At 40.0% G+C, this 27,899-nt stretch overlaps 1 protein-coding gene across 2 annotated transcripts in view; it reads left to right on the top strand.

Annotated features, from left to right (window-relative positions):
* Positions 1 to 27,899, top strand: part of NHS (NHS actin remodeling regulator) — a 314,641-nt gene that overhangs the window by 74,430 nt on the left and 212,312 nt on the right. The gene's annotated exons all lie outside the window — the stretch shown is intronic.

Raw genomic sequence — 27,899 nt, 5'->3', positions numbered from 1 at the left:
CATTATCCTTGTTGCTTGAGGTTTTCTGGGATGGGCACTTCTGTTTTTCCCATCTAGGGAATTGGAATTAAGAAAAGCAAACTTCGGACTTTTTGATTTGGGCCCATTTTACTACCTTTTTTGTTTTTATCAGTAGGAGTAAGCATTACACAGAGAAGGTTAGGCTTACAGTAAGTGATTGTAAAGGATGTAACGCATGTTAGTGGTCTAATTAAAGGTACAACAACTTGTATTGGGTATTTATTTTCTAAATATTTGACCATCTCATTGGGATGATTTTGCCAATCAGAACCTTTCGGTTACACCTTTGCATTGCTAATTTGAATCTGGATTATATCTCTCCCTACAGAACATCCTCTTCGTTGTCTGTAATTTGCTATAGCCGAATGGATTGGCTGATCTCGACTCGTTTCTCAAAGCAGCTGTTGTCACAGTTCGTCCACTACATGGCATAAACCCTTTCGCTTCTGAAAGATCAGGGTAGAGATTTAGGGAAGTATTAATCGGAATCTTTAAACATTTCTACGTTCTCACTTTAGATGCTACAGTATGTCGTTATAAATTTCGTGTACGCCTGACCAGTGCTCAAAATATTTAACTTTCCACCCGTCCACAAAAAAAAAGACTGCGTGTGGAAAGACTGCATTAGCGTTGCAGTTATCGATCACCGCGCAACTTGCCAGAGTCCTAGTGTGCTACGTAAGGCCTTACAGGGAGCATATTCCAAAAGCAGCACAGTGATTGACAGCTGTACCACCAACTCTTTCTTTCTATACGCGTGGTTCTAACACAATATACTGTATAATCAGCTGCACCCCTAACTGACAGGTATAGTGCAACACTGCTTTAGGGCACCTTATCATTTATTTATAATGCGCCAACATATTCCCTGGCGAAGTACAATAGGGTTGGGGGATGAAAACAATGAAATATTGTACATTGCTACAGTAGGTAGGGAGAATAGCTATTATGTGAAAGCATTCTCCTTCTAGATTGTAAGATCCTGGGGGAAGGGGCCTCCTTCCTATTGTCTCAGTTTTTCTTAACATATATGTACTCTTTTGTCATACAATGTTATTGTCATCCCTCCCACATTGTACCGCGCTGCGGAATATGTTGACGCCATAGTCATAAAAGTTAATAATTCTCCTTAATTTTGCAGTGCAACGTTCCAGTTGATGCATTGGTCATTGTTGTAGGTGTGTGATCCCTCTTATTTAACGTTCTTTAGAGTGTTAATATTGTATACAGGACTTTTGAAACTGGCAAGGTTTCTTCTTAATGTGTATTGTATATTCTGTAATATGTTAAGCCTGTATTTATACAGCTGCCAATAATATGTTATAACGAGAAAAAAATGTGCACATCTAAGCATACATCGGCATGGACCACAGAAAAGTTATTAAGTAGTTCTTGGAATATTCATAATAGGGGCTATCAGTATTTCACAATAAAATAAAGTATTTGATTGGAAGGCACTGTCACTGAACACCAGAACTTGTCACCGGGATCAAGGCACCAGGCAGGACAAAGCAGTTCAATAAACAGTATATATTCTAGTCGAAGCCCGCAAGCCCAGCACAAAATCACAAACAGAGCTTCACTCATCAACACAGGGAATGCAGGGGACATTTTAGCTACCTAGGTGCCGAGGCTTACGTGGGTTCCACTTCCACTCCTGTGGGGCTAGAGACTGTCCGGACCTCGCTGGTGCTATTCGCGGCAGAGCACTTTAAAATTTCCCACTGAAAGTCCTGCTCAGCTGCAGTCCTGTATCGCAAAGTAGGGCTCTGATTCGTCTTCGGGTGTCTCCAGCACAGCCTCGTAGGACACCGCTTAGTCATGATCCGGATGAACACAGGAATGATGATCAGGTTCCCCTTACATAGGTTCTCAGCTGTCATAAGAAAGTACGGTAGCTTGCTGGCGACCAATCACAGCGTGGATGCTGTTTCAGAACGCAAGGGCTCGCCTGCATTGGCCAATCACGGCTCGGGCGGGGCTGAGAGTTAAAGGGCTGTGGAGAGAAATACAAACGGGCCAATGGGAGCAGCGCCAACCACAGGAATGCAGCAACGTTTTCCCCCGGTCGACAGGATATTAACCAGTGGGCTGGCGCTGCTCTGGCCTTTCAGGCAGTTGGACCCCTGGCCCGATCTCCACCCCTGGACACCTTTTCCTTTGTCCCTGCACCTCCCCCTCTAGACCCAGCAGCAGCAATTTTCTCTGGACATGTGTGCTGCACAAGGGTTTTCTCAGCCATAGCCATAGTCGCTGGCTATGCTTTATAGTTACACCAAACACATTTTGACGCTTTATTACCTTTACATAACAAGAATAAAAAGAATCACAATAAGGGTATGCAAGGGGGCTACACAATACATTAAAACCAGGTAGCTCCAGGGTCTGGTGACCAGATGTGCCCCAGGGAAGGACAGCAGGAGACAGGGACCTGGATTAACATTTAATATTCTGGTCCCTGGGCCACTTTCCGTCACAGGAAATACTTCTGCTTTGCATATGATCTATTAAACCATGCGGTTCGCACATATTTGGACACCACTCCTGTTGTACGGGTATTTTGAAATTCTTGCCTCTTAAGGTGCAACTAAGGCCAATTCAAAGGTTTCTTTTTGCCTTAATGGGCAGTTCCACCCATGACTTAAGTGACACGTTCAATAACTTAATTTCATTATTGGCATTATTAATAACCTTTGTTGTTAGTGTATAATGTAATATTGTCGCCAACGTTAGCCAAGCAGATTAAAGGTGAAACACCGTAAGTATCTGATAAGCAAGGACCCATTGAAAATAAAAACATTTATTTCCCAAAGAACAACTAAGTAATGTAACATTTTTATTTCAGGGTAATTTAATATTTCTAAGGAAGACCAGACCATTACATGAATATGTGTTTGTTTGTTGTTGTGTCCACTGTGCGGCTATCCCTAGAACACGTGACCCAAATGATCCCCTGCTTTTTTATGTTAGGACCATAGAACTAAGAACTAGGATTCTTGCACATTATGAAGCCCTGAGCTGCTGGAAAAGATGAGAAGTTTACATCAGTACATTTAAACCTGGGTTGAAAGTGAACAACGGACAATGGCAAGTTAAATAGATTAATTGTAGCTGATTTACATCTTTAACAATAAAATACAATCAGAGCAGTACAGGTATTTAGTTTTTTTTTAATCTTTTAACATTTCCATGGCAGACAGATGGTTGGGAGGGTTTTTATGATGTTTACCAAATGATCTTATCATTAAAAATCATTATTTAGTGATCAAACGTGTTTGCTTAGCTCAGTTCCTTTGTTTACAGAGTAATTATGATGCCATCATTAGTGAAACCGCTAAACATAATTAGGTGACATAACAGAAAAATGATATACAGCACACACTAGAAGGCAAAAGAATATTTGCAGGGTGCAACGGACTACGGAGGACCCAATACCTCCAATATATAATATAAATAACACAAAGTCCAGCACACACTGTCTTTAGATAATAGAACAAATGAAAAGGGATAATGCCATTTAATATGCAACACAAACCACCAGTATAAGAACCACACCCACTACATCAAAAATTGATAACATGTAATAATAAAACAGGTAAAAATAAAGGGAATAATGGAGGGGGGAGAGGGCAGTGTATAAGATACAAACACAGTAGGGTCAAGACAACACATAGGTGGGTACAAACAATGGGGAAGCAGCAGGGGGGCAGCCCTCAGCTTCTGACAGGAGCAGGATTGCTGAGTTTCACTAGACTGCCTGTGGTTTGCATTTTTGCCTCACATCATTTATCCTGCTCCTTCTGACTTTGCTATAGACTCACCATTTTGGTTGTTCACTAATACCCTATTGAACTGTTTGTGTGGGGGTTATTCAGTCTCTTTGTGGGACTTGATGTTTTTATTGTGGGTCTGGGGGACAGGGAAGTACCCCTCTGTTCCATTGGAGAGAGGGGGAATGGGCCTGACGAAGGGGTGTTCCCCAAAATGTTACGTTGCCCCCTGCTGCTTCCCTATTGTTTGTACCCACCTATGTGTTTTCTTGACCCTACTGTGTTTGTACCTTATACACTGCCCTCTCCCCCCTCCATTATTCCCTTTGTTTTTACCTGTTTTATTATTGCATGTTATCAAGTTTTGATGTAGTGGGTGGGGTTCTTATACTGGTGGTTTGTGTTGCATATTAAATGCCATTACATTTCTTCTTGGCATTATCCCTTTTCATTTGTTCTATTATCTAAAGACAGTGTGTGCTGGGCTTTGTGTTATTTATAATTAGGTGACATGTTTGAATCCAGTGCTCGCAACCAGTAGCAATCCCAACACGCTTTTCACAAGATAAAAATAAGTACCACAGTTACCTCAAGGGGGATTCAATCTTTCCAAGGAAGCCAATTACACCGATTTGCCCCTTTAATGCCAATGGTATCGCAAACTCATTCTTCTACCACAATTGGCTTCACTTACATGTTTTAATGCCCAACATAAACCAATCAGTTTATTATGAAGTTGTAGCCCCATATAAAAAGACAACACTGGAACAGTGACAATAATAAAAAAGCGATCAGTGTTTTTCTAACGTCACTTCCCCTCTATTGTATTTGTTGTAGAAAGAGCAGTTAAAGTTAGGAGAAAGTGTTTCAACCTTCCCGTTTCCTTATTTTCTAAACACGGGGTAGAAAAGGGTACTGTTTTGTGTTCTAATGAAAAGTTTTCCCTCTCATCTTCCGTTGCTTTATTACAAAACGTGCAGATCCATTTCTGTTACCTTTACTGTACTGAGGGCTTAAGGGATTTCAGGAAAGTAGTGTATGATGTTTTCAGAACTGCTCTACAAAAACAGCCCTGAGCTATTCTGCGGCACGAGAAAGAATTGGAGGCTTCAATGAGGGGTTACAACAGAAAGTTCAATGAAAGTCTGTTCTTTTTGCTTTTTCTTAACTTGGCGTTTTAAGTCACTCCGCTGTGTATCCTTTAAACATAGCAAGCTCTTGCAAAAAAAAATAGAAGAAGAAATTCTCTACACATACAAAATGTACATTCTTTTTATTTTGTACATCGAGAAAGAATATACTCATAGTTTATATTCTCAGTTTACATACATTAGTTTCAATATGTTATATTGCTGTCACTTGAAACGTTTTCAGAATCAAACAGTAGGAAATAACCAGTTATTTATACCAGTTGTTACTTATGAGTGAGTACTGTATCTTAACACAGCCCACTTCTGGATTCTAACCATATCAATAATGATAATAGTAATTTTACTGTGGGATATAGTGCATATAGGTAATTGTTCTAACACCTGAGGCAGTCAAGGACAGGGAGAGGCTGTCAGCATTTGGAAGTCATAGAGCCAGAACAGGTAACTTTCTATATCGTGATCCTCTGACTGAAACCCATAATGGGAACTTGTTGTGAGGAAACAGAGGCTCTGTGAGTTTGCCTCCCATGGTAGACATAGAGAAGCTTGTGCTTCATCTTGGATGAAAGCTTTTGCTCTCTTATTGAGTACCATCCCCCAAGACTTTGAAGTAATCTAAAAAGGAAAAACCTTCAGCAAAAAAGACATGCAACCATAAATTCTACTGTAGACAGAATGTGTTCATGAAATGGGTAAGAATACAGTGATGCAGCTACTGTATTACAAATGGGTTATCCTGAAGTCATGCTGGTTGGGGCTATTCACAGAATCAGAATAGGTACAATTTATTGTAGTGTAGCTGAAAACGAACTTTGTGGCTACAGCAGTATACTGTGGTCCTGCACTTTGCTGCAATTCCAAATTTGCGGTAGGCGGAGATTCGTCTGATCTTATTATTAATAATGTTGTTTGGATTCTTCTGTGGTTTGAATGAGGGGCCACAATAGAGTTATTATCCCCAAGACCCTGAGCTCCTATGCGTGTAATAATTGTTTCTTTTGTATGTTTTTGCTGATTCTCACCAGCTGTCAGCTAGCAATAAAGTTATGTCCGAGTCAATGGCTCCCAATGGGATGACAAGCAGGTTGTGTATAGCTGAATGGGATGTTGTGAGCCCTCCATTGATCCTTCTGGCGTGGGTCTGGATTTAGGCCATAACTGCACAATAAATGAGGGATAATGCTGTTTCTGTTGAAGAGGCGGCAGCACAGGCGTGTGTGTGCAGAGGCCAGACATACAGTTGCAAAACTAGACAGATTAGCAAAGATAAAGCCTTTGTTTTAAGCTTGTTTTTTAAGGACTTAACATAGATGGGCTAGAAAAACAATGCCTTTCTCCCTGCTAGTTTAAATAGGAGTGGATGCTTTGCATGTACAGATATTATTTAAAGTTAAATTACCATTTAGAGATCATTTCCCTGAAAGAATCATGCTGGAATAAAGGAGTGCTCAAACTTTTCTATTTCACAGACAATTCCAAAGTTTGGTGGACTAGCATACTTAACATATTTATAGCCATATATAAACTTCCCTACCCGGATCCTAGGGAGTTTACATCAGATAGTCTCTAGATTTCGCTTGTACAGTGTATTATCTTGTAAGGGTGCTGGGTCCATGTTGAGATAGAAAAAAGATAGGTGACAGGAACTTTGTAGTTACAAACAGGACAGGCTTTATCTGTAGAGTTTTACGAACAACTTCCTCAGGTGCATTACTACTTTCCTGGAGAGGCACACGCTTATAACAGTTGTGGTACATGATTATTCATATAGGATAACTTAGTCATCATATTACATACACCTTTTGAACCTTCTGTGTCCTTTCTTGGGATGCCCTTTATATCTTTAGTACAGAGAAATCTTGAGTCTCCATCTGGTTCTGACCATCATTTTAGTAGTTCTTCAGTGCTGACATGGCAGAGGTGATCCCTTTCTATTGGTGATCCCTTTCTATACTCTATACTGGGATGCTCCCAGTGGGAGGGTTTCCAAGACTACCATTTGTTATGCTCCTTTGAGTCCCAGAGCCACCAATTGGGGTAACCTCTAGGAGACACATGCCTCCCTACTACTTATATGACTCCTTCATTTCTAGGGAGCCTATCTTCAAGAGCACTTCCCTATCTATCAAAACAACAAAGGCGCTACTGCCCTAGACTACCTAGTAACATAACTGTATACTTGCATATTTACAGGTAAGAGCCCTCCTATGGCTCTCCCCCTGAGATCTGAGGGTGAAGTTCTATTCCCCTCCTCTTTATAACATCTTTTATAGTCCCTGTCTCTAGGCAGAAAAGGGGCAGAGCTTGGCCTCTGCTGAGACTGCAAGAGAACTCTGCATGAAGTGATATTGGAGAATCACAGCTAAAGTCTTTGGGACTCATTTGTGGTCCCAGGAGAACCAATGCTGTATTATGTAGCATTGCTGAAGATGACTGCATGCCACCAATTGTCTCAAATGGGAAACAGTAATAATTAATATTTTTTTCCTATGTTTTGAAGATTTAAGCAGCGCTGTTTTTAACAGGTACAATAGTGCTTGCCCTGAACAATGTATTTTTTGGTGTCGGGGCACCGAGAGGTAAAGCGATCAGGTTCACACACTTCAAAGGCAGTGTTCTGATTGCTAATTTATTTAGCCCAAAGAACATTATTGAGGTTTTAAAAACATATACCATCACTAAACCTCACTTCCCACCCTAAAAGACTCCTTAAGGACCTAAATATATATTTACTCATATACATACTGTATATACAGGTAGTTCAGCAACCCTCTTTATTCATAAGAGGCTTCCAGAGACCAGGAGGCACAGGATGCATGTAAAATGGTCAACACTGCTAGCTCCTGCATAGGGGTTTAGAAGAAAGCACTCTACCTTTTGAGCTAAATCTCCAATCCTGCGTTGGAAGCGGTCAGTAATCCCTTTATCATTATAGAAATGCTTTCACTCAGTTACCACCTTAACGTTACATTATGTACAACATTTTGCCATTTGTGCTTTGTTTTCTTATTCTTCCATGGTATGCAATAACATGTATTCTGCAGGGAACTGCCCGAACTAAGGAGGTTCATAGTCACTATCAAATTGATGCAACTCCTAGTCACAGTGTAGGTCAGGGGTGGCCAACTCCGGTCCTCAAGGGCCACCAACAGGTCAGGATGTCCCTGCTCACACTGAGCCACCTGTGCTGATGCAGGGATATCCTTCTAACCTGACCTGTTGACATGTACAGTCCAGTATTATATGGATGTATTATATAGCTACAGAAATGAACTTGCCACGTTCTGGTACTGTTAATTACTGTATTCTAGAAAAACATATCTGGAGTACGGTATGTCAATCTTTTTTGTTATATTTTTCCTCCTGCTCATGTTCTTTTATTGTTAATTCCGCCACTATTTCTCTGTTTATGAGACATGAAGCAGTGTTGATTACAAATAGTGTTTTCTGGGGCTCTTAACCCCTCGAGTGCAGGAATGGCCTGCAATGAACGGCCAGGCCCCACTGGTGCTCACGGGGTTCAAATTGGTAAATATTGTGCGTGCGCATTGTGTGCTGCAAGTTTAAAATCACTACAGCAAGCTGTAGTTATTGTACGTCCTGCTTTTTGTCATTGTGTTGTTATATAATTTACCAATAGTTAGAAATGCCTTTAATGGGGCTACATGATTATTTGGTTTCACTTTATTGCAACTTCACCTTTGTGCAACATTTACATTATTTAGCATAAAAGAATTTAAAGCTTTGGCAGAGTCCACCTTGCACTTACTTTTAGCTACCTGTTAAAGTTTTACGTGAAATATCAACCCATAAATGTATTTGGATGACCAAGCTGGATTTATTGGTGGGAGGCATTTAATATAAACAAAATAATTCTTGTGTACAATAGAATGAAAGAGAAATGGTTCTGTGTATGAATGAAAAGCATATTACTAATTAAAATGGGGTACCCTCTGCTGCACCCAGTTTCAATAAGCTGTAAGGGGAAGTCAATAGGCTGTAGGGAGTCTTATGGCAGTAGACGTCTTGCAAATATTGGCTGTAGTGTTTGCTCATCTTGCTTTGAGGAGCCCAAAGATTTTTCTTTGGATGCCATAGTGTGGATCTGGTTCTAATCCTGTGACCTGTTTTAATAGCCTCAATAGGAGAACCTCTTCATTTAGAATAGATCCTCTCTCATGTGATGATTAATACTGGTCAGAGCGTGGACCAAATGACTTCCAAGTGAACCGAAATTAATTTGAAATGTAAGTAAGGAAAAGTAGATTTGGGTTAGATTGCACAGGAATTTTATTGTGATACTGTTTTTCTGTACAGTACACCAACATGTTTAAAAAAATATTTATGTATATTTTGGTGGGGTGAGGGTAATTCTATAAATATGAATTCATGCTTTAAACCAGGGGAGCGCAAACGTTTGAAGCTACGCCCCCCTGTCTTCCCTTCCCCGGCTCTTGCGCCCCCCTCCCACCTTGTATCCACGCCACATGACCCGCGGCATCATTTGACCCGTGTGACGTCACGTCACATGGCCCCGTGGTGTCATTTGACACCACATTGCCATGGCGACGCGTCACACAGCCGCCTGAGTCCCGGTAAGTGGAGTGTTGCAGGGGCCTCACACGATCCCCCGGCATTAAATTAAATGCCTGGGGGAAGAACGCAGGGCCTCTGCAACCGCCCGCGTCCCCCAGTTTGCACACCCCTGCTTTAAACTGTCAGAAAGTTAACCAACAGGATATATTTCTATAAGCGCTTTATTATTTGAAACAATTCAGACATAGCAGACTGGTTCAATGTAAATATTACTGGCTTATAGCCTTTATTTTTGTTTTGTGAAGTGAACAAAGAAAAACTGGGCGTCTAGAAAAATACATGTTCCAGGAAGTATAAATTGAAAAGCTTCTGTGATATTGTGTAAATTATTTTAAAATATGTACAAGTACAGTTCATGCAAATTAAACTATCCAAAGTAACCTTGATCTGAAAACGTAATGCAGAGAATTTTAAGTCCAGTGCCAAATATATTAATTTTTTGTCCTAGTCTTAGCATGTATGCTTTATATGTGTTGTGTAGTAGAAGATTATGTTTTAAGTAATTTTTTGACAGGGGTAGAAAGACAATGAGCTTGTCTCAGCGAGGGGAAAGAATATTGGTGTAATATTGGAATGATGTATTGCATGGGGTAAAGTCTGATACATTCACCAGAGATCCGATTCATATGTTACAGCATCATTACCACCAACTCAGCTTTTGTGTGGTTTAGTAAAGAACTAGCTACATCTATACCACCCATTGTGGTTCTTAGTCCATATTATTCTAGACTTCCTACTCACATCCTAATAAAATACTCCTTTGTGGTATTTTTGCGTAGTTTGCTTCGATACAGTGGTAACTCAGCGAAAATACTAATCGCTTTACAGTACCATCATAGTTCTGCACACACTTTTGCCTGAGTTTCTGCTGATTAGTACATTCTGACCTGATCAACTCTGCTGATGCTGATGCTCTGCATCTCGATCCACCATTTATTACTCCAGAGGGCTTATGCAAAGAGGAGCATACAAATCATTGCAAAAAAAGAAAGGCAATCTATCACTATAGATTGCTATTGTCAAATGGTTGTCACTACAAAGAATTTTTTTTTTTTGCTCTTCTAACACAAGGGTCTGTTCTGGCCTTCTTATGTTTTTAATGAAATGCAAAATGATAGGAAACAGGATGCATTGGCATTGGGGCTAAAAGCACGTCCCAGACAGCTGGTCCCAATGGCCACTTACTAAATAAAGTCAATTAATTCAAGTTGTCATGGAACTCTCTCATTGTGGAAGAAAAGTGTCCTACAAGTGTTTGCTTTTAGGTTTAATGTTTCGATCTGCTCGGCATCACAATCACCTCATTTACCTCCAGATAATAACAATATAGGAGTAATAAATGTCATATGGAAGTGGTTGGGAAACAGATGGGGGCTGGGTCAGAGCAAAGAACGGTCTGGTAAAGTCCCTCATTTTGTCAGGTGCTCCGGGAGTGTGTAGGTGAGAGTGCAATAGAAAAAACGACTAGACTCAAGACAGATTACAATAATGACTAACACAACTTAATGTAAAGCAGGTACAGTATATAATTACATTAAGCTGGTATGACATTACAGGAGGTAGTGAAATGATCTGCTCCTAAGCTTATTCATGGTAACGGAGGTGCGGTGCTTTTGCTGGTTGCTGGAAGTCAGAATGAGCCTCCCACTGTAGGAAACCCCTGCAACAATGCAGCCGCAAGAGAATGGGGGGGGGGGGGGGGGCGTTGGTGGGGTGGCGGGAAATAGAAAGTTAGGTTGTTGTTGTTTCATTCACTCAAATTGATTAATTGAAAATCCCAATGTGCTGTTAAATGAATGCAGCACAGTTCCAATTTGCAGCCTTGTATTGTATTCAAAGTTTTTTTAACCTTCCAAAAATAAGCTTGGAAACTTGTGATGCTGAGAATATGTGTACACTGTAACTGTACATACATTCCTTTTCTCTTAAACAAAATATCATTTAAACGGCTAAATATCTTCAGATCTTTGCCATTCCAGAAATGCTGATTCTGTGTCTCCCTATAACTCACAATGATCACTAGTGAGAACGTCCTTCCTCACAGTAAGAGATTTTCTAGTACAGTATTTGGATGGGATATAGAGGGCTGTAGGATAGCAGGTTGTATGCACAGTATATCTGGTGCCTACTTTTCTCCTGTGTCTAGGTACATTGCAGAAGAGTACTTATAGTAATGTGTTCATCATAGCTTTACTTCCCTCTGTAGCACGTTTGTTTTTACCAGGGATCCATAGCATGCAGACTTGCTTAAATGCTGCAGCAGAGCAGTGATTCATGATTGAAGTTGAGGGAGACATGGCTCTGTCCCTCTAGTGGCTGTTTGTGTACACCCAAAAGGTCCCAGTAGGGCTAAAATAAATTATCAATTATTATTATCTTTTATTTGCATGACAGCAACATATTCTTCAGTGCAACGTTGGAGGAAGGGCAATAACTCTGTATACCAAAGTATATATTTGCTGAGAGAAACTGAGACAACAAGGATGGCAGTCCCTGCTTCGAGGAGCTCACAATCTAAAAATGTATCTGTTTAACAGGCAAATGATACATTCTATTGACCAGTCTTCTAGAAGCTGGCCTTTGATTGCTTTTACTTTGGAAGGTGAGCTTAAAGGCCAGTTCCAAGAATGCCAGTAGAGTCACTTATATATCGATTCTCCCAGCAATTTAGAAAAAGAATGTTTCCTGTTATACATCCTACATCAACAGTGAGGGGTAGTAGTGGCCTTCCCAGATAATTCATAACTTACACATAGTTTAGCTCTTATGTCAGTTTTCATGCACTACCAAAGTTATTGAGGCAGCGAGGAGAGGAGGAGACAGAGGAGATGAGTAGGAGAGGAGAAAGTGTAGAGTGCACAGAAAGGAGCAGGCACAGTAAGGCAGGGAGTGCAAGGAGGAGCAGGGCATGATGGAGGAGAGAGTAAGGTGGTGGGGAAGAAGGGACAAGAGACAGCAAGGGGTTACAGGGAGGGATGATAACAAAGAGTAATGTTTAATTAGTAACCTTTCAGATCTCCTAGATCGACGTATGTTATGCCGGGTACAGCTAGTTTGTATTATTACATCTTTCATTTGGGCCGTTTTTAACAGAGGTTACATAGTTACATAGTTACATAGTAGATGAGGTTGAAAAAAGACATAGGTCCATCAAGTTCAACCTATGCTAAATTTAGGCAACAGATACTTTATCCTATATCTATACTTACTTATTGATACAGAGGAAGGCAAACAAATGACTCCAGTGACATATCATCCAATGGTATCTTAGAAGGTACATCCAACATCCTGGGACTGTTGATATGGTCTCAGAACAATGCCGTGGAATACACTCCAGCACAACAAGAAATAAATCAGAACGATTTGCTACATGTGTGCGTTAAATGGATTTACTGAATTGGAGTACTGTATTTGGAAGCATATCTTGTTCTGCACAGTCCATGGACCACCCCATACTCATTTCACCCCCCTCACCCCTAGTTAAATATCATGTTGTGCCTGCAGACTTTTCTGTAGCAGCTGGTACTCATTATCTGATGTAGGTAATGACTACGGAGAATTAAGTGATTCTTCAATTAGTTCTTCACATACCACCATGAGATAACTGGGGACTAATTGCCCTTGACAATTTATTTGTGGGTTTACCCCACAAATCACACTTAACTATCCCTGCATGCACATGTAAATGTCTGGTTAATACAACTTGTTTATGTAAATAAACATTTAAAAAAACACTGTTTAAAAATGTTTAAAAAACTAAATATATATATTTTTAATATTGTCTGAATTGTGGTAGTTTTAGTGTGAGCTGTACATTGCATGTGTACATGAATTGGGAGAGTGCAGACCTTTTGACCTTATTTTGCAGGAGATGCTTCCAGTTTGCTTAAAAGGTTGAAAGCAAAACATAAGCTGGTTCCACAGATGTTTCCTATGTATCTTCTTGTAGAACTACCCAATGGAAAGAAAAATAGAATTTAATGTAGTTAGGAAATCAGGCATTGTGAATAAAGGGGGAAAAAACATTTCAAAGTTATTAGAACTATTTAAGCATCATTAGTTTCATGTGGCAATGTTTTTGCAGTCTTCGTAGAAGAAAAATATCCAGAGGTACTTCTAGTGCCTAAAAAGTATTAGGAAAGACAAAGTATTGGGGCTGGCTCACCGATCATTGCCCCTATGCTCCAAATAGGGATATATAAATGTTGCACATAGGTCATGTTTGCAATATAATTGCTAAGGTTTTACAGAAAGAGTCAATGTAATATTTCGGGGACACAGACCCTTCCTCAGGCAACCCCCTCCCCCCCCCCCCCCCCGTGTTACACACCTTTTTGCCATGAAGAAAATCTTAGCAATTATATTGCAAACATTACTTGTGGCCTCTATCTTTCTATTTTTGTTTAATCGTTTTTGCAATCGTGTGCGTGTGTGCGTGTGTGCGTGTGTGCGTGTGTGCGTGTGTGCGTGTGTGTGTGTGTATACAGCGAGCATTAACTTATAAGGTTTCAATGTAAAAATAGATTTCAGGCAAAAGATGACACTGTGTGCTCATTTGCATGTCATTTCCCAGAATCCCTTGCTGCAGTGGGAGCACTGTATGCTAGGTGATAATGGTTGAAAGGCAGAGTTGCAGGCCTGCCTAAGACATGTGAATGAACTTTTATTTGATATTTATATATTAACTTGATTTAGTTCATTTTAACTGACTTTGAGCCCGTGTGTTTTTTCCTTTACCTATTTCCCTTAACTATTGTGTATAGTTAGTACACTGTGGCAGCACTTTTGGTTACATTTTGACACATATATGATACAATTTACGCACTTAATTATTTTCCTTGCCTATATATATATATATATATATACACATATTATTTTATTTTTATATGTATATTATATTTATATGTATTTATATTAATTTATTGTTTGTGTATTCATTTCATCTGTAAACGAATGCCACCTTTTTAACCAGAGCACAAATTGGAAGCATTTAGGAAAAGTAATGTTAAGTTGATCTGCAGGTGGTATTATTTTCTCTAAAAAAAATAATAAAATAAAATGTAGTAATCACTGTAAACTGGTATTTTGTGGCCTTGTTGAAATATGTTTTGTTATAGAAAACGTAATAAAAATTCTCAATGATAAAAAACAATTGTAAGCGTATTGTTAGATTGAAAAATTGTATTAAAATAGATCAAATTCATAGATGCTGTTGTATTTTCCCATGTGTGTATTAATTTGTTTGTTCCACATCTGGAGGTTAAGTATTTCCCCTTTCAAAGTGAAGGTAAGGAAGAATGGTTGTTTTCATGCTCTGTTACATGCTGAAATTATCCAAGTGTTCCACCTTACATTTATTATACTTAAATCTCATATCACACTTGCAGACACATAACATTATACCACTATTTTTCAACCGAGGTTCCTAGTAACCCTTGTGTTCCGTGGGCATAAAGGGTTCCCTGAAATTGTCAGGTCATTTGAAAATGTTACCAAATACAGAAGAATGTACTATGCATCTTTTGTTTTGAAAGAATTGAGAAGTTTTGGGTTCCTTACAATGCATCAGATCTCAGACACGCTATTAGAGAGGGTTGGGATTCCTTACAATGCATCAGATCTCAGACACGCTATTAGAGAGGGTTGGGGTTCCTTACAAGGCATCAGATCTCAGACACGCTATTAGAGAGGGTTGGGGTTCCTTACAATGCATCAGATCTCAGACACGCTATTAGAGAAGGTTGGGATTCCTTACAATGCATCTGATCTCAGGCGCGCTATTAGAGGGGGTTGAAAAGCACTGCATTAGAGGGTCTATTCATTCAAGTCTTCCAATTGCAAAAATAGTGCCAAAAAATACATTAGTCAATAGATTTTTTCCTTAACTATGGTGCAGCATTATGCCAGTTTTGCAGTTAAATGCTTTTTATAAAAATACCTTTGGATGTAATACACACAAACAACAACGTCTAACATGAATTTGAATTACAACGGAGGTGACACAGATACAATATAATACCATAGAATTCATCTCTAATTCATACCTAACCTTGAGTCAATTAGACAGAGCTCAATCACTCGGACTCACTTTCTCAACCACTACATTGCTTTCTAGAGAGAAACTGCAAGCAAGGGAAACAGTCTCGGAATGAAATATTGAGAATGTATTTACATTGCTGATCCTCTCCAGAAAACAGATATACAAATGGACAGAAAATTAAATTTGAATTGTTTAGCTTTTGTATAAAACGCTACATTTTTCACTGGGCCAAAGTTAACCAATGAACATTTTAACCAATCTCTTAAAAATATTGGCTAATCCAAGTCAGGAAAATCCTGATTTGCAAATGTGACACGATTGAGCTGCTTTAATACAAATAATGCTTCTAAACACTGTAAATCTTCAGAGATATTTGGGTTCCACCCATTGAGTTAAATTTGAGTAGAGTAATCTCGGAAATTATTTCAAAATGACATGTATTTCACAATATATTTATAATGAAAAAATATTCTATAACTTCTGAAATGTCACTTGTGATTTTTTGGGGTTAGTCTTGTAGAAACTTCTGGTCTGTATAAAAATAACTAAATAACCTTTGCTTAATTGTGCATGATATTTTTGATGCAGTATTAAGGAGCTGTAGTCTTTCTAACAGTGAGGGGGATAAAATTACTCCTTTCGGACTATGAAACTAGGCTGACAGCTGGAGATTGTGGACGCTAAAACGCCAGCTGCTCCTATGATGGAACCTAAAATAATCCGAGATGCCACCAGCGTTCTCCGATGCAGAGAAAAGGAAGCAATGTCAGGAATCCTGTGCTGCAGAATAAATGCTGAGAAACCACTATGCCCAACACCTCATTTTAATGTCTTCATCATTACCACATATTCTTAATCATTAAATCAGCTCCCCTGTGTCTTGGTATTGTGCTGATTTTCAGTATTTGCTTTTTGGTCTTCAATTTATACGAGCTTGTGTATTGGACTATCCATCACTCTGCTTTGTGTCTCTTCTGCGAGGGATTAGATAAAGCGTGGGGCAGTGGTAAGAAAGAGGCGGCTCAATACACTACAAGAACATACTATTATAGCACAACCATAATGTGCTTTCCATTGTACCCAGGGGCTGACACTAAGGACGTTCCTCCAACCTGTCCCATTCTAATGTCTTTCTGTTCCTTTTCAGTCATGGTTTCATTGATTTGTTAAATAAGTAAGTGACAGATGAGGGAGGTCAGTGCATTGATATTTCAATTCCAACAAGACCAGGTTCCCTGCATGTTTTCTTTTTTTTACACACCCAATTGGCATTAAAAGCAAATCAACCCTTAGGGGTAATTGCTAATAGCTTTTTCACTCTGGCGTGGCACATTATATTCACTTCTTCTGTATTCCCTATAATCTATGTATCTCTGTCGCTGGCTGCAGAAGGTATTTTTAATTCTGAAAAGGTAGCAAAAAAGTTGTTAATATGGAAGTATCAAATTGTATATCTTAGCTTTCCACCAGCACAACAATGTTTTCCGTTTTTGCACGAACATCAGTATTATTGGTGTTTTCATGTACATAAAATACAGCATTTTAAAAAGGGAAATATGATGCAATGTCAATACTTTTGCTTTGGAATATGTCTAAATATAGATAAATCTGATATTAAAAATTAATTATATTATTATATGACGGTATTATAATATTTTAAGGTTTCACGTCCTATTTTTTTTTAATGTGCTATATAATTATTTGACAATCTACAGCAACGAGCACATCCTGAATTACAAATATATTTTGTTGTAGCTATAACATTTCTAGATTTACCCAGGTCAGTCCCGGTCTGCAAAGGTCTCTACAGAAGCACAAGCAGGGCTGGGAAAAACTAACAGGCTGGGAATAACTGTAGATAGCGGGTTAAATATCATCAAATCAATGATTTCTTTTAAGTAAAGGATCATACACCTCATGTTTAAAGCAGCCGCCCTATTTTATCTCCCGTACATTTCTGGCTCATATAATCCTGCCCTCGTTGAGCCTTCCAGAAAGCGATCGCTTTATATTTAGTGATCTCAAATCTCTTTGAATTTAAAGACAAGACAACTTTTGAGCATAAATTTATTTATTTATAAAATATTTTACCAGGAAGTAATACATTGAGAGTTACCTCTCGTTTTCAAGTATGTCCTGGGCACAGAGTAAAACAAATAATACATGGTTACAAGTACAGTTACATAAATGAACAGGGTATACATTATATACTATTTTGTATACATTATACATTATACATATACAATATACATTATATACATTATATACTATATTGTTTGCAACTTAAAGCACATCTAATTCTGCTCTATGTATCAATGATAACTTTTTTTTGATGATGCACAAATGTTTATTTACATTAAAAAAATATCTCCACAGTATGGCTATTATACATATATATATAATATATATATATATATATATATATATATATATATATATATATTGATTGTAACATCGCCGGAAGAAGAGATCAGTGTATCTCGAAAGCTCGCACAATTAAAAGCATTTTGTTAGCCACAGAACGGTATCATCTATTTATTTTTTGACTATATATATATATATATATATATATATATATATATATATACTAATCATTCGTATTTACGAATGCTGTTCATCAAATAAAAAATACACATCATTTTTATTTACACCTTATCACTCAGGTATGCAATATGCGTCATATGTAAGAAGTCATTTAACATCTTACATACATACCATGCAAATTGTATTAAAGTTTGTATTTCTTTTTTGCACCACCATTCTGACTCAGTATCTTTCCCCTAAAGTTAATGTTTATACCTAGGCCTCTATGTGTAGTACGCAGACTCCTTTCAGCTGTGAAGCGTTTAACCAAAGTGCTTTAAGAACCCAACACCTTTAGAAGTTTCAGGTTTTCTGCTCTGTCTCACTGTTTGGTAATTGTAACTGCTGAACATGTTTATACCATTGTCTGTTTCTCATCCTGTATCCCTGGACACACTTGCAGGGGAGATTTAATTTTTTTTTAGTATCTCCAAGGAAAACATTCAAATAAAAGGCTTAAAAGGACAAGGAAAGCAAACCGCCATGCTCCACTGATCTTGCTATCCGTATAAGGGTTAATTGACTTATGGGGTGAACTTGTAAGCTGCCCATGGGACATATGTGCTGCTGTTTCTCAAGCTTTTATTCTTGAGAAATATGTAAACAATGTGCACGATGAACTTCTAATGAAAATTGTCATCTGAGACTGGGTGTGGTAAAATTTCATTTATTGGTTTAACTGGTATATGTAAACATTTTCCCATGAGCTGCGTTTGGGAGAGAGACCGCAAGTATATGTTTAAAAATTCTGGTTTTAGATATATATATGTTTATATGTATTGGTGAATCTGCTTTAAAGAAAAGGCGTGCTTTTGTGCTTTAAATATAAAGGAGCAATATCCCCTGAAACAAAAGGAAATGCACGTTGGGACTGATTTAAAAAAAAAAGTTTATTATCAAAAGATGGAAGACTTTCTAAAATATCTATTTCCTACCTCACCCAGAAAAGTAAAGATACTATGATCTGATAAAGTAGTGGGGATCTTTACTCGATCACTGTATTCTCATTTACTACCCTGCTTCCCTATTTTTGGTTATAGAGCTTGTTTTATTAGCATACATGGTGTCAGCCAGGGTTCAGAATCTCTGTCCTGATCTCTGTCCATAGTAACAAAGCATACAGTATAATTAGCTGAGGAATCCCAATAAATCCTGTTTGCTGTATCAGCTTTACCGTTGTCATTTGCCAAGTAACAGTAAGGCCTGCTTGAAGTTAAGTTATGGCATCGGTTCCCACGGCCCACTCAACATGACATACCATGGTTCTGGATGACCTCTCTCCCATTCCCTTGAAGATTTATAGGAGCAACATGAAGGGTTGGTGAGTATAACTGATGGGGGCAAGCAGTGTGAGACCAGATACTGGACTAAGATAGAGAAGTCTACTCAAAGTCAAAGTGTTTTAGAAGGAACAGGTGTGACAACCCACAAGACCCACACAAATAATTTTTACAAGACAGTAAAAAAATCTCCACAGGCCTTGTACAATGTTTGAAAGTTTTTTTTTGGCGTTGGTCACACAGCAAGACTAGGAGATGTTGTATCAAAAGTCTGGAAATATTTTTAGTGCTCACAAAGCAAAGCTGCAAAAGATGCAGAAAACTCAAACCACAGGGTTTGCAGACACAGCTTTGCATGCTTGTGACCAGAGGCGCCTGGAACACAGTACACAGCAATGCATTACAGTACACTCAAGGGGATCACTTGGCACGTCACTCTACCGCCACCTTTGCACTTGCTGTGCTACACATTTTAAATGATGCCAGGCTTGGCACAGCCTGAGGGCGGCATAATAAACAAGTCTGCTATTAATGACCATAAAAAACACAGTGTTTTCAAGATAGCAGACGCTGGCAACTTTGGACTGCAAAAAAATACATAGAAATCATTTTTAATAAGCCTTATGGTTTATAAATATAATAGCTAAAAAGAATTCCAAAAAGTTTTGGAGTACCGCACATAAAATAATTATATTTGGCTAATATTCCATAATTCCTTGTTTCATTGCTCTGTTAAATTGCTGTGTTACACAACTTTTATTTGACGCTTTTGAAAGCCATCCCATACAGTGTATATGTGCACCCATCTTTCTCCATATGTAGGCATTTCTTAGTGTGAGTGAATGAGCTGCTGTTTTTTTTTAGTAGATAATTTACAGAGTATTCAACGCTGTTAAGTAACATTCAATGAGTTACACTCATAATGGCAGTTTGAGACTTGTGATCTGATTGCGTGTTACAGTACTTTACTAGAGGGACATTTGGTCCACTGTGGATAGACGCCACATTACCCTAGAAACACTTTCAGCAGGCAAATGTCCTTGGTTGCTATACACATAGATAAAATACACTTCTGAAATGAGTAACTGCACCTTGCAACTGATAATCTATTATTAATGAGCCTGTTGCAGATAACCTTCATTTAAACAAGTAACAGATTTGCTGCCTTTAAAAAAAATTAAAATACTATTTAACCAAGTTAAGAGTTCATACATTATTTAAACAAGCTATTAAGTCCATTGTCTTGTGACTGTTTGTCCTGTCACTGATATTTCAAACCACCCATGGTTTGATAGCAGCCAAATTAATCATTACGTTTTGTTTTTCCAGAGCCACAGTTTCTTTTGATCAGGTGATTTCATATGGGAAAATTCCCCAACCACATTTAATTACTTGGCATACGCTTACAAATAACAAAGCAAAACAGCCTGCTCTGTGTCCATCTCGGTAGCTATTTACTTCCCTGTGATTTAAACATATCATGCCCTACCTACTAATCATAATTATGTTTTGTCACGGGAGACGAGGCAATTTACACCTTTTTAACCGGGCTCATTCGCTGAGCTAAACAAGGTAATGAAATAAATAGAAGTTTATTCGCACTATTTCTACTGGAGAACTCGAATCTCATTGGCTCATAGGTTCTTTATAGTATTCTGAGTTTCATTCATGAAACAGCAGCCAATCATTGCGTGGGAAAATTCCTAGCAACCAATCAGAGCCAAGCCAGTAAGAAAAAGCCGGGCCAGCGGGAAATATGAAATAGCCAGGAGACATGCGCAAGCCTGGAACTTCACTCCCTGGCTATCTCAATGCCACCCGCTGGGACAGGCTCCTCCAGGTCTGGCAGAGCAAGTGGCATCTTAGATGGCTGCCATTGTTCTCCGGACCTGGTACTCCGCCTTTCCCTGCTAACCAAATGCTTTTCTCACCTCTGGCATCCTCTGGTTTCTTTGAACTCCGATGTCCAGCAGACTTACCGGCGCCTATGGGTTAGCCTGAGCAGCCTGACTGGGCATGGGTTCCGAATGTAAAATCACATTACATACACTACATTAATAAAGTATATTTTAATACACTGGGTATCAGTTCTAATATACTTTCTGATACTCTGGGTATAGGGGACATACTAAGAAAGATGTTTGTACTTTTATTTTTTGCTGCCTTATTCCCTATACACTAACTTATAGACTCACACTGGACTCTGAGTCCCTCCTCAACCTTATATACGGTTGCGGCACCCAGCAAGCCTACACTGGTTCTGGGCTACCTTGGCACCAGCTGGGTGTATCAGGCATGATTCCCGGGTACATTTTTAGGGGAACCAACAACTTCGGACCCCAACTACCTAGGCCCCTTTCTGAGATCCTGTCCTGTTCTATAAAGGTTATTCTTACACTCCTTTCTAGACCGGTTACATCTGCTTTTTCAGGGGCTGTAAACTCTGTATATGGAGATCCGCTTGTAGGGCTGACATCCTAGGGCCCTATCTATGCAGCCCTCTGTGGCATGTCTGAATTCCCTCTCTGGGACCTGCATATATCTGTTTTCCATCTTGTAGGGATCCTAACTGTTAAGGTAATGCCCCTAACTAAAACACAAAAAAACAGGAAGGCCTAATCTCTTTTTTACTGAGGTGGTGGACTTTCCCCCAGCCTCTACTCCCCGAGGCTCCTACTCTATTCTCTTTCTGGAACCTAACCTTCCAGAACATTCTCTCTGACTCATACCTCCAACCACGTAGTGCCACAGGGTGGATCCTATCATCCACAGCTTACTTTTAGCTCTGTAAATTACATTAGTAACCAACACCAGGAGGGGCGGGTTTACAATCACAATACATGAGTCTCAAGCAACATAAACACTTAGCTGATTATTAAATACTTCTGGTTGAGTCAAACATCTCAACTATTTAATAGTAATCTATTTTTCTGGGGCTTTTATTTTTGTTATCGCAACATTGCTTCATGGAATAATGATGCTGATTGTTTGAGAGAAACAGTACTCCTTGGAAAAAAGTGCTTCTGCTTTTATGGATGAATCACTGCATGCAGTAATAAAATCCCCTATTACCTATTATTATGTGTTAATGATCTGATAACATGGTGGCTGTATAGTAACAACAAACTGCTATTATAAATGTTTTCTCTCATAAACACAGGCAAGACGTTTAGACTGAGGTATTCAAAGTAGTAATTAAATATATTAACGTCTCCCAAACAACTCTGTGTCACATATTGAACTCTACTAAAATGTCTAAGGAGTTTCACCATACCCATTGCAATTACAGTACATGTACTGTACATGTAATCTTGAAAGCAACTGATCAATATGCAGTAGGCTGGCCAGGTGTAATGGGAGCTCACCACAAACAGAATGTGACCGTGAGGCTGACATGGGGATTGAGAATAAACCAACCTCCAATCGCATGAGCGCGTCCGGAGTGCAGATTGGTAGTAGTTAGCCGGGTCGAGGTTGGAGACGTGCGGATCGTCATAGGTACTTGCCGTGGTCAGGGGTTGGAGAGGTGCGGATCATCGTAGGTACATGCCGTGGTCAGGAGCGGAAATGGTCCAGGTACTAGCCAAGGTCTGTCAAGGAGCGAAACAAGAAGAATGGATGCAAGGTACAAGGCAAGGAGGCAAGGATTGCAGTAAGCATTTTGTACGCAATGAAGTCTTATGCTCAGCCAGTTTGCCAGAGTACTGGCTGAGCATATAAGAGGCTAGGAACCAATGGGCTGTGTGCAGGGTTAGGATGTCCTGCCCACTAGGTAGGCATCACCCAATGGCAGACAGGGGCGGAGTAGACTGCAGGTGCGGGTGGTCAGGATTTAGTGGTGTTTAACCCCTCACGTGCTACTCGTGCTGCAGCGTGATTCGTTGCCCGAGTCCCCGCGGGACAGAACACGGGAGCGGAGCCTAAGCCTTAGTCCGGAGACCTCCCTGTGATCTGATGGCAGGGTGCTGGGTCTGCCGCACGTCACATGTGTCACTACGTGAGCGGGACCCAATGCCAATCCTGTCACAACGCCTGGAGTTTTGCGGGCTCGGTGCAGTGGGGTTTTGGCAGGGCTTCTTACCTTCTCCAGAGTAGTATCTCCTCCTGCATCGTCGTGTTGTCAACCTTACTCACAGACAGCTGTTATGACCTTGTTATTGCAAATGCTTTTATACATGACATTTAGCAAACTATTGTGTACCAATAATCAAGGTCAAAAAAAATTTCCCCCCATGTTAAGCTACTTACACCTTCGATTTAGTTTCTTAATTTTTCACGTTATCTTGCATGTCTTCATGTAATACAGTCACATGTTGCTAGAACATTTTAATGAATACCGATGTAATCCTCCCTTCCCGGCCTCAAGGGAGATCACATAGGTGTATGTGTGTGTATGACTACTCCATATGGATTACCTTGACTCAGGGGCTGGATTTAGGTGGCTGGGTGATGAAGAAGCAAGGTTGTATAAAAATGGGCGCCAGGAACTTTTGTAGTACAACTGTCATTTATTCACGTCCCCATCATAGGGACCTCTCATTCACATTTGACAACGTTGCACTGTATTTTATATCAGACATATATGAATATGATACTTCCATTAGTGCCCCCTTCTTGTTGGTTTAGGACATCTTTCCTCATTATCTCGATAATACTAGGTCCATTTGGGAATCCTAGTGGCTCCTGTATACGTAACACAATACCTTTGGCCTTTATGGTAACGGCGACTTCCACTTCAGCCTGAGAGGAATGTCAATCCAGATCCGCGGTTAGAGCCGATCCGCCGGCATCCGGGAATCCTTGTTACTGAGGATCTCTGTCGCATGCCGTTTCATTCTTAGCAACTTATACTGGACTCCCTCAGTCTTTTCTAGTGAACCTAATTAACAAGGGTACTATTCCTGTCTATGTAGAAGGCAAAAGTCCAGGCACTCGGTCTTCCAAAAAAGTAATTGAATACAGCAAAAAATCCAACGTTTCGACTGCAAATGCAGTCTTTATCAAGGTGAGAGCTCACACCTTGATAAAGACTGCATTTGCAGTCGAAACATTGGATTTTTTGCTGTATTAAATTACTTTTTTGGAAGACCAAGTGCTTGGACTTTTGCCTTCTACATGTGATTTCTTGGGGACTTTGCAGGACGGCCCCCTCTTGTCCGTGGGCACCAGCAGGTGATATCTATCTATACGATTATGTTGTGTGCCAGACTACATCCTATCATTGACTGTCTACTATTCCTGTCTATAACATAATAAAGTAGGGGGGCCTGGTCTATACTATAACTGTGAAAATGTGTGTCGACTTTCCCCGAAGCTCCTCTTCTCTTGTCCTTCTGGAACTTAACCTTCTAGAACAGTCACCTCCTTAAATACCACTGTATGAAGTCTGGATTCCCATAGCAACCCAGGGTGGGGCCTAGCATAAACTAACCATGCTAGTAACTCTTTAGTAGGGGGTTACACCGGTTTTAGGCAATTATATGAAAGGAAAAGGCTGTAACAAACAAAAATACAATAAGTGCAAAAGTAAATAAAAAAATTAAAAGCCCGCCATTCCCTACTTTACCCCATAACTCGCTGTGGCCCATGCTGGGCTGTTATTCATTCAATCATCCCTCAAGTGGCTTCAGAGTCTTATCCTGAAGGTGTGGATAAGAAACCTGAAGGCCCTGTACGATGGAAGCAACTGTTACCATATTGTGTTTTAATCACTGATATATAGCTGAGCTAAACCATAAAGCCTGATGCAAAGAGCCGTGGCTGAATCCTGGGCCCTAACTTCCTTCCCTCCTCCAATCCATAACACACAGCAACCAGCCATTAGTGGGCAATTATGCAGTCAATCCTCTCTGACTGTTTGTCCTAAATGTATGAATAGGTCATCCAAAAGCTCTGCACCTTGGATGAGGCAAAGGGAAAATAAGCTCTGGTTGTGCTCTTATCCCGTCCCTGCCACACACCACCTCTCATCCACACCAAGCACACAGTCATCCAATTAGTAAATTGTAATTTGATGCATAATTACATATTACATCATCTGTAATTGTATCTGCTATATCCCAAGAATCTGGTGACATAGAGACCGACATACCATCGTTTTTTGATAAAAGATGTTCAAGCCATTATACACTGCCACTTGACAGATTGTTTGTACAATCTGTTAAGATGGACCCAGCTGTGCTGAACACTCATTCAGATAGCACACTGGCTGTTGGACAGCTGACGCATGCTCAGGCCACATTGCTTTTTTTTAAAAACTAGTAATCTAGGGGGTCAGACTTAGGAAAGAGAGAATTTGTGTCTTTCAAGATGTCTCCACCATGTTAGCTGGCGTTGGTCTCCCTCCTCTGTGCATCAGTTACTAGTCTTTTCTTTGGGGTCCCACTCCACTCATTTACAACCTTTTCCTGCAGCCACTACAACCACAATGACCACCAACACTACACATTCCCAACCCCCTTTTTTGACAATACAACTAGACATAATTTATTGAGTGATCTATTTATTATATATATATATATATATATATATATATATATATATATATATATATATATATATACTTTGTGCCTTGGGAGTGCTACCAGTACTACAGTATATGATACCTCTACATGTGTATATATATATATATATATATATTTATATATATATATATATATATATATATATATATATATATATATATATATATGTACACTACCGACACACTTTATTGAAGTGTGGTCGGTACCGCAAGCCGGGAAATCTCCCGGCTTGCTAGTGGCCGCCCCTCGGCGGATGACGCGCGGTCACGCGTCATCGGGAGCGTGCGCCCCCTGCACGCGTGTCCAGGGGCTCCCCGAGGGAGCCCTGGTGTCCCGCGATCGCGGGACAGCGGCAGGGGGTTCCGGGGGACCCGGCGGACCCGGCAGCAGTAGGGAGAGCGCCCCGATCGGAGGGCGCTCTTCCGCTGCTTCGGCGTGCGCCCGTCACACTCGGGCGCGCGCCAGGCTACTGCTGCGGCACAGAACGGGCAAATGCTCGAATAAACTGTGCCGCAGCAGTATACACATACACACACACACACACATTATTAAGGTTATGGTGGGTAATAATGTGTGGTGAAGACCTACTCTTAGGCCTCGTTCAGGGTGTTGGCTTCGGAGGGAGGGCGCACTGCCGTGCGTGCTGCTGTGAGAAACAAAGTATTCAATTTGAATACTGGTTTTCAGGGTAGCAACCGCCCTGTCTCCGAAGCCAGGAGTTGAAGCTGACTACAGTTTCAATAAATGAAAATTTCATTTTTTGGAGCTGCAGCAGCGTCACAGGGACCAAGGCAGCCAATGAAATCATTCTTCAGAATGATTTCATGACTGCAACTTGGATACTTACCCTGCTGTGTGTAACCCCGCCCCCTCCCCAACGCTGAAAAGTCTGCTGGGGGATAAACACAGATCGCCCAGCAAACTGCAGCACTGCCTCCCTCACGCCCTCCCTCCGAGTCCTGCAGCTGGCACCCTGAACGAGGCCTTAGTCTCAAACCAGCAAAGCCAGTACAACCAACCTCATGCTGAAGAGACCCACAAGGTCGAAACAGTCTGTCTGTGAGTGGGTTTACTGGCTTTGCCTCTCATCCCAGGCTATGTTTAAAAGCTGTGTTTAAAGCAGCATGCATTTGCTTAAGGGTTGTTCATGTAATGTGAGCTTGAGACAAAAGGTGGCACTGTGTGCTCATTTGCATGTCATTTCCCAGAATCCCATGCTGCAGTGGAAGTGCTGTGTGCTGGGTTATAATGGTGAAAGGCAGGGTTGCAGACCTGCCTAAGACATGCAGTAATATTTCCATTTGATATATATATATATATATATATATATTTATTTATATACATACATACCTACCTATACTGTAGTACTGGTAGCACTCCCAAGGCACTAGCACATCTGTATCTGTCCACCCTCCCCAAATGCACAAGCACATGGTGGGTGAGCTCTATTATAGTTTCATTAATCAAAAATATCCATTGCCCATGTTAAGTGAACTATTTGCAAACTTTTGCAGAATCCCAAAGCTCACATACAGTAAGCGAGTGAAAAATGTGCACATCTCTTACGCTTTTCCCTATTAAGAGATTATGACAACTTTTGACAGATTGTCTTAAATATATAAATGAAATAAAATAGTTATTACCTAGCTGTGATTTAAGAACTCTGTTATTGTTGTGCCTGGGAAAACAGGCCTACCGCAATCTAGTTTTTATTTGAAGTAATACATGTCATTTAGAATTATTTCGTCATATTGTTTATTAAGTTGAACAGTTTCCAGTGATGGATTTTAATTCTTTACTATGGCTGTTGTATAGTGCTGCAAATGCTCTTGTGGCTTCACTGGTGATGATGAATTGCTTTGTACGAACAGAAACAGCATGACTATATGGGGAGGACAATGCAAAGATCTAGAGTTCAGAGTGACCGGTTTATA

This window comes from Ascaphus truei, chromosome 3 (assembly GCF_040206685.1).
Source record: "Ascaphus truei isolate aAscTru1 chromosome 3, aAscTru1.hap1, whole genome shotgun sequence".
In the NCBI taxonomy this organism is placed as follows: Eukaryota; Metazoa; Chordata; class Amphibia; order Anura; family Ascaphidae; genus Ascaphus; species Ascaphus truei.
This window is presented reverse-complemented; position numbering and strand designations above follow the sequence as displayed.